The sequence below is a fragment of the Oncorhynchus clarkii genome, chromosome 23, assembly GCF_045791955.1.
Source record: "Oncorhynchus clarkii lewisi isolate Uvic-CL-2024 chromosome 23, UVic_Ocla_1.0, whole genome shotgun sequence".
Taxonomy (NCBI): Eukaryota; Metazoa; Chordata; class Actinopteri; order Salmoniformes; family Salmonidae; genus Oncorhynchus; species Oncorhynchus clarkii.
This window is the reverse complement of record NC_092169.1, coordinates 47575410-47585000: the sequence shown is the minus strand read 5'-3', so window position 1 is coordinate 47585000 and position 9591 is coordinate 47575410. Positions and strand designations below refer to the sequence as shown.

Below are 9591 nucleotides of genomic sequence, written 5' to 3'. Positions count from 1 at the left end.
TGGAGAGCTTCAAATTCCTTGGTGTCCACATCAACAATAAACTAACATGGTCCAAGCACGCCAACACAGTCGTGAAGAGGGCACAACAAAACCTATTCCCCCTCAGGAGACTGAAATGATTTGGCATGGGTCCTCAGATTCTCAAAAGGTTCTACAGCTGCAACATCGAGAGCGTTGCATCACTGCCTGGTATGGCAACTGCTCGGCCTCCGACCGCAAGGCACTACAGAGGGTAGTGCGAAGGGCCCAGTACATCACTCTGGCCAAGCTTCCTGCCATCCAGGACATCTGTACCAGGCGGTGTCAGAAGAAGGCCCTAAAAATTGTCAGACTCCAGCCACCCTAGTCACAGACTGTTCTCTCTGCTTCCGCACGGCAAGCGGTACCGGAGCACCGAGTCTAGGTCCAAGAGGCTTCTAAACAGCTTCTACCCCCAAGCCATCTGAACACCTAATCAAATGGCTACCCAGACTACTTGCATTGGCCCCCCCTCCCCTCTTTTACACCGCTGCTACTCTGTTGTTATCATCTATGCATAGTCACTTTAATAACTCTACCTTCATGTATATATTACCTTAACTAATCGGTGCCCCCACACATCGACTCTGTACCAGTACCCTGTATATAGTCTCGCTGTTGTTATTTTTACTGCTGCTCTTTAATTACTTGTTACTTTTATTTCTTATTCTTATCCATATATTTATTTTAACTGCATTGTTGGTTAGGGGCTCGTAATTAAGCATTTCACTGTTGTATTCGGCGCATGTGACTAATAAAATTTGATTTGATTTATTCTGGTCTGTGCCATGACCTTCGCCCTGAATCAGGTCTCTGGACCCATCCCTGTCAGTGATATTGTATGAGCCGTGCCCTCCGCCCTGGACCCACCGCTGTCAGTGGTCGCTGGGGCATAATGCTGTAGATTGTAGTAACAGCTTTAAAATCAGATTAGCAGACACAAAGACTAATGGCCATGTATTTTCAAGGCATTCTCAATCAGCTCTGTTGCCCTGGTGATTGCTATATCTTGTTTTCCTCTCCCTTTTGCTGCCTTTGTAAATTCATCATCCAGCTAGAAAAGGAGGAGAAGGAGTGATACATGGAGGGAAGAAGAGGAAGGAGTGATACATGGAGGGAAGGAGAGATACATGGAGGGAAGGAGGGAAAGGAGTGATACATGGAGGGAAGGAGTGATACAGGGAGGGAAGGAGTGATACAGGGAGGGAAGGAGTGATACAGGGAGGGAAGGAGAGGAAGGAGTGATACATGGAGGGAAGGAGAGGAAGGAGTGATACAGGGAGGGAAGGAGGGGAAGGAGTGATGTAGTGAGGGTAGGAGAGGAAGGACTGATACAGGGAGGGAAGGAGTGATACAGGGAGGGAAGGAGTGATACATGGAGGGAAAGGAGTGATACATGGAGGGAAGGAGTGATACAGGGAGGAAAGGAGTGATACAGGGAGGGAAGGAGTGATACAGGGAGGGAAGGAGTGATACAGGGAGGGAAGGAGAGGAAGGAGTGATACAGGGAGGGAAGGAGAGGAAGGAGTGATACAGGGAGGGAAGGAGAGGAAGGAGTGATACATGGAGGGAAGGAGAGGAAGGAGTGATACATGGAGGGAAGGAGAGGAAGGAGTGATACAGGGAGGAAAGGAGAGGAAGGAGTGATACATGGAGGGAAGGAGAGGAAGGAGTGATACAGGGAGGGAAGGAGAGGAAGGAGTGATACATGGAGGGAAGGACAGGAAGGAATGATACATGGAGGGAAGGAGAGGAAGGAGTGATACAGGGAGGGAAGGAGAGGAAGGAGTGATACAGGGAGGGAAGGAGAGGAAGGAGTGATACATGGAGGGAAGGAGAGGAAGGAGTGATACATGGAGGGAAGGAGAGGAAGGAGTGATACAGGGAGGAAAGGAGAGGAAGGAGTGATACATGGAGGGAAGGAGAGGAAGGAGTGATACAGGGAGGGAAGGAGAGGAAGGAGTGATACATGGAGGGAAGGAGAGGAAGGAGTGATACAGTGGGGAAAGGAGGGGAAGGAGTGATACAGGGAGGAAAGGAGGGGAAGGAGTGATGTAGTGAGGAAAGGAGGGGAAGGAGTGATACAGGGTGGGGAGGAGGGGAAGGAGTGATACAGGGAGGAAAGGAGGGTAAGGAGTGATACAGGGTGGGGAGGAGGGGAAGGAGTGATACAGGGAGGAAAGGAGGGGAAGGAGTGATACAGGGAGGGAAGAAGGGGAAGGAGTGATGCAGGGAGGGAAGGAGGGGAAGGAGTGATACAGGGAGGGAATGAGTGATACAGGGAGGAAAGGAGGGGAAGGAGTGATACATGGAGGGAAGGAGTGATACAGGGAGGAAAGGAGGGGAAGGAGTGATACAGGGAGGGAAGGAGTGATACAGGGAGGGAAGGAGTGATACAGGGAGGGAAGGAGTGATACAGGGAGGAAAGGAGGGGAAGGAGTGATACATGGAGGGAAGGAGTGATACAGGGAGGAAAGGAGGGGAAGGAGTGATACATGGAGGGAAGGAGTGATACAGGGAGGAAAGGAGGGGAAGGAGTGATACAGGGAGGAAAGGAGGGGAAGGAGTGATACAGGGAGGAAAGGAGGGGAAGGAGTGATGTAGTGAGGGTAGGAGAGGAAGGAGTGATGTAGTGAGGGTAGGAGAGGAATGAGTGATACAGGAAGGAGAGTAGAATAAAGATGGAGCAGAGTGAGTCGGCTATAGGCTGACCTCTGCCTCTGGCTGTATGGATAACTCTTAGCCTTCATTGAAATAACGTCACGTCAACCTGAGCCAAGGCAACGTACAGACAGTAGAGTAAGAGAATGAAGAGGATGAACTCAAGGATTTTATTTTGACATTGGTCGTAAATCATAACGCTCTCCCTCTCATATGCTCTCAAATGGTATGGCAAATCTATCTAGAAGGGAGACTGGCAAGGGAAGATACCATAAATACCATTCTCAATATATATTGTTCCTCTTTATCTCGGCTAGGTCTGTGTTAGAGCATACAAACACCATGTGCATTCACTCACATCAACATTCAGGGACAATAAACATTCAGGGACAATAAATAAACCATGTAGAGTATGAATAATGAATGGAAATTATGACCATCAGAGCTACGTTAGTGGGAATTATGACCATCAGAGCTACGTTGGTGGGAATTATGACCGTCAGAGCTACGTTGGTGAGAATTATGACCGTCAGAGCTACGTTGGTGGGAATTATGACCATCAGAGCTACGTTGGTGGGAATTATAGCCATCAGATCTACGTTGGTGAGAATTATGATTCATCAGAGCTACGTTGGTGGGAATTATGACCATCAGAGATAGGTTGATGGGAATTATGATTTATCAGAGCTACTTTGGTGGGAATCATGACCATCAGAGCTACGTTGGTGGGAATTATGACCATCAGAGCTACGTTGGTGGGAATTATGACCATCAGAGCTACGTTGGTGGGAATTATAACCATCCGAGCTACATTGGTGGGAATTATAACCATCAGAGCTACATTGGTGGGAATTATAACCATCAGAGCTACGTTGGTGGGAATTATAACCATCCGAGCTACATTGGTGGGAATTATAACCATCAGAGCTACGTTGATGGGAATTATAACCATCAGAGCTACATTGGTGGGAATTATAACCATCAGAGCTACGTTGGTGGGAATTCTAACCATCAGAGCTACATTGGTAGGAATTATGACCGTCAGAGCTACGTTGGTGGGAATTATAATTCATTAGAACTACGTTGGTGGGAATTATGATCATCAGAGCTACGTTGGTGGGAATTATGATTCATCAGAGCTACGTTGGTGGGAATTATGACCATCAGAGCTACGTTGGTGGGATTTATGACCATCAGATCTACGTTGGTGGGAATTATGACCATCAGAGCTACGTTGGTGGGAATTATGACCATCAGAGCTACGTTGGTGGGAATTATAACCATCAGAGCTACGTTGGTGGAAATTATAACCATCAGAGCTACGTTGGTGGGAATTATGACCATCAGAGCTACGTTGATGGGAATTATGACCATCAGAGCTATGTTGTTGGGAATTATGACCACCAGAGCTACGATGGTGGAAATTATGATTCATCAGAGCTACATTGGTGGGAATTGTGATTCATCAGAACTACGTTGGTGGGAATTATGACCGTCAGAGCTATGTTGGTGGGAATTATGATCATCAGAGCTACTACAATGGTGGGAATTATGATTCATCAGAGCTACGTTGGTGGGAATTACGATTCATCAGAGCTACTTTGGTGTGAATTATGACCATCAGAGCTACATTGGTGGGATTTAGGATTCATCAGAACTACGTTGTTGGAATTTATGACCATCAGAGCTACGTTGGTGGGAATTATGACCATCAGTGCTACGTTGGTGGGAATTATGACCATCAGAGCTACGTTGGTGGGAATTATGACCATCAGATCTACGTTGGTGGAAATTATAACCATCAGAGCTACGTTGGTGGGAATTATAACCATCAGAGCTACGTTGGTGGGAATTATGACCATCAGAGCTACGTTGATGGGAATTATGACCATCAGAGCTATGTTGTTGGGAATTATGACCATCAGAGCTACGATGGTGGAAATTATGATTCATCAGAGCTACATTGGTGGGAATTGTGATTCATCAGAACTACGTTGGTGGGAATTATCATCATCAGAGCTGCATTGGTGGGAATTATGACCATCAGAGCTACGTTGATGGGAATTATGACCATCAGAGCTACGTTGGTGGGAATTATGACCATCAGAGCTACGTTGATGGGAATTATGACCATCAGAGCTACGTTGATGGGAATTATGACCACCAGAGCTACATTGGTGGGAATCATGACCATCAGAGCTACATTGGTGGGAATCATGACCATCAGAGCTACATTGGTGGGAATCATGACCATCAGAGCTACATTGGTGGGAATCATGACCATCAGAGCTACATTGGTGGGAATCATGACCATCAGAGCTACATTGGTGGGAATCATGACCATCAGAGCTACATTGGTGGGAATCATGACCATCAGAGCTACATTGGTGGGAATCATGACCATCAGAGCCACAGACACAAAACATGTATTCAAGAGAAATAGAATAGGCCTTGGTCATTCTCTCTAGATTGAATGTGGTTTATAAAAACACATACTGTAGGTCAAATTAAACCAGGGGTGTCAAACTCATTCCATGGAGGGCCGAGTGTCTGTGGGTTTTTGTTTTTTCTTTCAATTAAGACCGAGACAATCAGGTGAGGGGAGTTGCTTACTAATTAGTGACCTTAATTCATCAATAAAGTACAAGGGTAGAGCGAAAACCCACAGACACTCGACCTGCCGTGGAATGTGTTTGACACACGTGCCTTAAAGTGTTTGTAGGGTTTTTGTATTCAAAGGGGCAATTTTTGGGATGGTTCATTCCACTCCAACAAATGACTTTTAACCAATAAACCAGAAACCGACAGACAGATGCCTGCATCATCTGTCCATCCTTTCCTATTCTCCAAGCACGAGATAGGCCATGTGACCCAGTCACTAACAGTTGCCATGGTGAATTGCGCTGGGGAAAAAAAACAGAAACAGCAGCTTCAGAAAGAAAACCAGTGAATAAGGAAAACTCCAAACTGTGACTTCTAATCAAAGATTTAAGAGAGGACCACATCAGATTTGTCTTTTTTTTTCTTTCAAGCCTCAACACCCAGAAAAACAACAGCAAAACATGAAAAGTAAATTGGTTAGATCCATTATGTTTAACCCTCTAATTGCTGGTTTCTGTTTAACCCTCTAATGGCTAGTTTCTGTTTAACCCTCTAATGGCTAGTTTCTGTTTAACCCTCTAATGGCTGATTAATGTTTAATCCTCTAGTGGCTGGTTTCTGTTTAACCCTCTAGTGGCTGGTTTCTGTTTAACCCTCTAGTGGCTGGTTTCTGTTTTATCCTCTAATGGCTGGTTTCTGTTTAACCCTCTAATGGCTGGTTTCTGTTTAACCCTCTAATGGCTGGTTTCTGTTTAACCCTCTAGTGGCTGGTTTCTGTTTAACCCTCTAATGGCTGGTTTCTGTTTAACCCTCAAATGGCTGGTTTCTGTTTAACCCTCTAGTGGCTGGTTTCTGTTTAACCCTCTAATGGCTGGTTTATGTTTAACCCTCTAGTGGCTGGTTTCTGTTTAACCCTCTAATGGCTGGTTTCTGTTTAACCCTCTAATAGCTGTTTTCTGTTTAACCCTCTAATGTCTGGTTTCTGTTTAACCCCAGTCGAATTGCTGGTTTCTGTTTAACCCTCTAATGGCTGGTTTCTGTTTAACCCTCTAATGGCTGGTTTCTGTTTAACCCTCTAGTGGCTGGTTTCTGTTTAACCCTCTAATGGCTGTTTTCTGTTTAACCCTCTAATGGCTGGTTTCTGTTTAACCCTCTAATGGCTGGTTTCTGTTTAACCCCAGTCTAATTGCTGGTTTCTGTTTAACCCTCTAATGGCTGGTTTCTGTTTAACCCTCTAATGGCTGGTTTCTGTTTAACCCTCTAACAGCTGGTTTCTGTTTAACCCCAGTCTAATTGCTGGTTTCTGTTTAACCCTCTAATGGCTGGTTTCTGTTTAACCCTCTAATGGCTGGTTTCTGTTTAACCCTCTAACGGCTTTTTTTCTGTTTAACCCCAGTCTAATTGCTGGTTTCTGTTTAACCCCAGTCTAATGGCTGGTTTCTGTTTAACCCCAGTCTAATTGCTGGTTTCTGTTTAACCCTCTAATGGCTGGTTTCTGTTTAACCCTCTAATGGCTGGTTTCTGTTTAACCCTCTAATGGCTGGTTTCTGATTAACCCTCTAATGGCTGGTTTCTGTTTAACCCTCTAATGGCTGGTTTCTGTTTAACCCTCTAATGCCTGGTTTCTGTTTATCGGTCTAATGGCTGGTTTCTGTTTAACCCTCTAATGGCTGGTTTCTGTTTAACCCTCTAATGGTTGGTTTCTGTTTAACCCTCTAATGGCTGGTTTCTGTTTAACCCTCTAATTACTGGTTTCTGTTTAACCCTCTAATGGCTGGTTTCTGTTTAACCCTAAATTGCTGGTTTCATTGACTCCCGCTTGGCTGTAGCACACCACCCATTCACAGAAGATCCTGTTTGTCCAGTTGAACTAACTGAAGGACATGAAGCAGAACAGGGTGTGTTTCTGTTTCCACTAGAAGGAAGATGCAAAAGCATTGCAAATTTGGTCTACTACAACATTCCAAACAGAAGAATGGTGTAGGAAGACTATGACATTTCAAAGTGAGCAAAAGGGTCGGTAATTAATTACAAGGTAATAGAGAAATGATTTCACTTGAACCCAACATTTTGAAAGAATAACATTTGGCAGAAAAAAGGGGTTGTAGGCTACAGCAGTAAATTAGATTACTTTGGTAGCTTTTCAAAGTTATATCTCTGAGGGAGGTTCTGAAAAAACAGGAACGAGGTGAACAGAGAAGGAGGACAGAGAAGGAGGGGAGGGGGAGGACAGAGGAGAAGAACAGAGGAGCGGGAGGACAGAAGAGAAGGAGGACAGAGGAGTGGGAGAAGGAGGACAGAGAAGGGGGACAGAGGAGTGAAAGATAGTGGAGGAGGACAGAGGAGCAGGAGGACAGAGGAGCGGGAGGACAGAGGAGCGGGAGGACATAGGAGCAGGAGGAGGAGGACAGAGAAGGAGGACAGAGGAGCGGGAGGAGGAGGACAGAGGAACAGGAGGAGGACAGAGGAGTGGGAGGACAGAGGAGCAGGAGCAGGAGGACAGAGAAGGAGGACAGGGGAGCGGGAGGAGGACAGAGAAGGAGGACAGAGGAGTGGGAGGAGGAGGACAGAGGAGCAGGAGGAGGAGGACAGAGTAGGAGGACAGAGGAGCGGGAGGAGGACAGAGGAGGACAGAGGAGCGGGAGGAGGAGGACAGAGGAGCGGTAGGACGAGGACAGAGAAGGAGGACAGAGGAGCAGGAGGAGGAGGTCTAAAGTGAGTCAGCTATCATACTCTGATGTGAGAGTTACAGTTTGGTGTAAACTGTGATGCTTAGAGAGCCCATAGAGTTGCACTGTGGCCCATAGGCTCTCAAATGATCAATAGGCTGTACTCAAGAATACATATAATGCATCCCTTGCCATTATACTGTGGGTCTACATGACTGTGTAATACTGTGCAAATATGTCAAGCGTAGGGGCACCATGCATCCCAAAAACCCGAGGGGGCACATTACGTGAGGATGGCTGGGGGGTTGTCCAGAGGGGGGGCTCGGTCTTCCAACCATAAATTGGCGTATTTTGCATTTTTTTAAAACACCTTTTTCCTGCAACCTAGAGACATAATCATTATACTTAATTCTATGTAAAAATAAAAAAGTATATTTATCTGCATATCTAAGCATACCTCTTCAACTGTCCGATCCTCCTGCTTCTTTTTTTAAAGAAACAAAATATGCTCAAATTTGGGTAAAAGATTAAAAGGAATGTGAGTCTTATTCAGTACATTTAGTTATTGCTTGCTTTTCTGAAGTCTACAAACCTGGCCAACAGGCATGTCAGCTAAGATAGTGAGACAAGTTAACTACTCTAACTTGATTGACAGCCTGAAAAGGCTTCTTGGTAGCTAGTTATGATGTTGGGAACCTATCTGAGCTAACTTCATAAAATTGCAAGGTGTCTAGTCATATTACAGATATTTTTTTTTATTTTTTAAAGGAAAATTCTGAAGGGGCACATGCCCCTGTTTCCCCTATGGGCATGAGGCCTCTGGCTGGACTCCCCCGCCAAAGTGAAGCAGATGCCTTTTCTTTCCCTTTAATCCCCACTTTCACCACCAAATGCTGTGCAGTTTATTCTAACAGTTGGAATTAACTGTATTATTTGGAGACATAAAACAATGGTACTGTGCGCTTGTTCAATCTAATTTAATTGCGTTTACAATACGCCATATTCTAGTTAGGCTACATAATGAACTCCTGTGAATAAAAAATAAATACAAATTGTGTAGCGGCGACCGCGCGCACAAATCAACGCTGTTCTTCCGCGCTGCGGCCAGATGCCAGGGGGTATGGAAGGGAGGGGTTATGATTGGCTGAAGTGGGTTTGTTGCCTTGGCGACGGAGAGGGGTTTGGTAGCGTTGCTGTGCGGCGTGATCTGCGCGTTGCGTGTATGAGGAAGCAGCTGCGGATGTGATCTCCGACACTGTGAGAAACTGAGACAGACACCTGAACACACGATTCCAGCCACACTGCTATTTTACAGGAACCGCGTGCATGATTGTAAGTAGTTGAGAAGATATGCTTATTTCATTTCATGGTGTGAGATATCACGGAATGCGTTGTGTTTTCCATGGCCGGTGAAAGGCAGCGCGAAGTAAATGAGAGCAGTAACTGATAGCTCGAGCAGCCAGCATGGCAGTTCTATAGCGGACAAACATGTAACGTTACTTCCCCCGTTTGTTATCCGAACTCTAGCTTTAGGTTATGGTAAGCTACATAAATTCATAATTTCAACATAATTCCATATGTTATATGGAAACGTGAAATGTGTTTTTAATAAAAAAAAATACTTGAGTTTCTCAACTCTACA

The 9591-nt window shown here is 45.3% G+C and overlaps 1 protein-coding gene across 1 annotated transcript in view; it reads left to right on the top strand.

Moving 5' to 3' along the window:
- Nucleotides 1–9158: 9158 nt before the first annotated feature.
- Nucleotides 9159–9591, top strand: part of LOC139381619 (forkhead box protein N2-like) — a 40535-nt gene continuing 40102 nt past the window's right edge. The window contains exon 1 of the mRNA XM_071125284.1: nucleotides 9159–9281. The gene's annotated coding sequence lies outside the window, so the exon portion shown is untranslated. The remainder of the gene's footprint in view (nucleotides 9282–9591) is intronic.